The 2,143-nt window shown below is 39.4% G+C and overlaps 1 pseudogene; it reads right to left on the minus strand.

Annotated features, from left to right (window-relative positions):
* Nucleotides 1–223: 223 nt before the first annotated feature.
* Nucleotides 224–1,706, minus strand: LOC127198564 (methionine aminopeptidase 2-like; annotated as a pseudogene).
* Nucleotides 1,707–2,143: the final 437 nt, after the last annotated feature.

A 2,143-nucleotide genomic window follows, 5' to 3' on the forward strand; every position in this document is an offset into this window, starting at 1 on the left:
ATACCCTATGAGAATATATAGGGGGACGTAATCCCCCTCAAGAACAGTCATAGGGGAGGGGAATAATGGGAAAATGGTGGGGGGGGGGAGGAATGGGAGGATACAAGGGATGGGATAAACATTGAGATGTAACAAGAATAAATTAATTAAAAAAAAAAAAAAGAAGCTTTGATTTGAAAAAAAAAAAAAAAAAAAAAGAAGTTGAGTTGGTTTAGGACTAAGTTTAACAGTCATCTCCTCTGCTGACAACTTCTTTACAGGTTAGATGAAAGAGTGTGGTTCAAACTGTGCTGTGCTGTGTATGATCCTTTAACGTCACATAATGGTGGGTATGGATCTACAATGTCCAAGTCACACAGATTCTTAAGAGCCTTTAAATATTTACTTTCTCTCAAGCAATTCAGCCACCTTCAGCAGAAGGCAAGGGTGCCAAAGTTTTCATTGATGGCATTCAGCAAGTGTTTTGTTATTGGAAGCCTTATTGGCACATGTCCCATATCAAGATTTTTTCATGTAGTGTAAACACTCCATGTCATCATGAACAGTACCCTTTCCTGTGTTACCAAAGGTCTTGATGGCATACATCTCTCCTTCCTCCATTCTTGTAGCTAGCCCTCCTCTCACAATTGGCACTGTTTTTCCAGTGTGTATTCTATATGGCCCAATTGAATGTCCATTTAAATTTCAGATGCGTTTCACTTGATATGTCTTCCCTTCTATCTCTACTTCACAGGATTCCATAATTTCTTGAATGGCCTCACCGACATCACAGAGACAGACATCAATCCCAGCACACTTTATTCCACTATTAGTGGTGTCTTTTATAGCTTTTAATAATATGTCACATTTGAGATTAAAAGTAACAGTAAAAGTACAATCAATTATTCTACCATTTATATGTGTTCCAAAGTCTATCTTACAGATATCGTTGTACTGTAAGACTGTCATGCCACCAGTGTTTGGAGTGTAGTGTGCAGCATAGTTCTTCAGAGAACACCCAGTGGGAAACGCCAGGCCTGCATTTAACCCATTCTCTTTTATTAGCTTGCAGGAACAGTCTTCCAGCTTCTCACCAATTTCTATCATTGTCATGCCAAACTTGATCCATCTATAACATATTTTCTACCTGGCTGATGTGCTTTTGCAGCTTCTTGGAAGTCATTCCAAATATCTTCAGTAGCCTGATCTAATGCTTTGTTTTTTCTTCACTTGTAGCTTTTTGCCCATCGTATATAGGTGGGTATTCACACTTTTGTCCTTTGGGAAATACACCATTAGAATACAGGTCACAAATTGGAACTTAGGGAAGGTCTGTTTGAACTTTTGGTCTTCTTCTTCTTCTTCTTCTTCTTCTTCTTCTTCTTCTTCTTCTTCTTCTTCTTCTTCTTCTTCTTCTTCTTCTTCTTCTTCTTCTTCCCAGCTGCACCATCACAATCTCCATTGCCATCTTTATCATCATCATGTCTCTCTTTCTCATCCAAGGCTTGTCTTTCCAATTGTCTTGCTACTTCATCAACTGAGGCTCCCAATCCTTTATCTAGTTCTTGTTGCACTGCTGACACTGCCCCTTTGGGCTTCTTCTTCTTCTGTCTTTTCTTTTTGGCAGCTTCCTTGGTCATGGTGGAGGTTCCCTCTTCCCTGTTGTCTGGGTCCAGGTCACCATTCAGGTGGCTTCTGAAGGACATTGCCTCCTCCATGTCTGCCATGTTGCCTGAGAGAGAGAGAGAGAGAGAGAGAGAGAGAGAGAGAGAGAGAGAGAGAGAGAGAGAGAGAGAGAGAGAGAGAGAGAGAGAGATAGCGCACTATTTATATTTTACACAGACAATATTTCAAATTTCTTCTGCATTACTGCTGGTAGGCACAATATTAAATTTTGTTGACCTAAAGAGAAATGTTCATAGTCTATATAGTGATGAGTTAGGGAAATTGCTATAAAATTACTTAGATCTTTCTGAACTCTACATGAAAATAAAAACACTGTATTAGAGACACAGACATGAAATCCTAGAAGAAAGGTAAGGAGAAACTAATCCTATATAAACAAAGAATTTCCCACTCACTCTGTTACAAGGGGTTAGCAGAAGCCATTGTTGATGAACTGGCAGAAGCTTATATTTGCAACAAGGCCTGAATTGTGCTGGCA

This window comes from Acomys russatus, chromosome 2 (genome assembly GCF_903995435.1).
Source record: "Acomys russatus chromosome 2, mAcoRus1.1, whole genome shotgun sequence".
Lineage (NCBI taxonomy): Eukaryota > Metazoa > Chordata > Mammalia > Rodentia > Muridae > Acomys > Acomys russatus.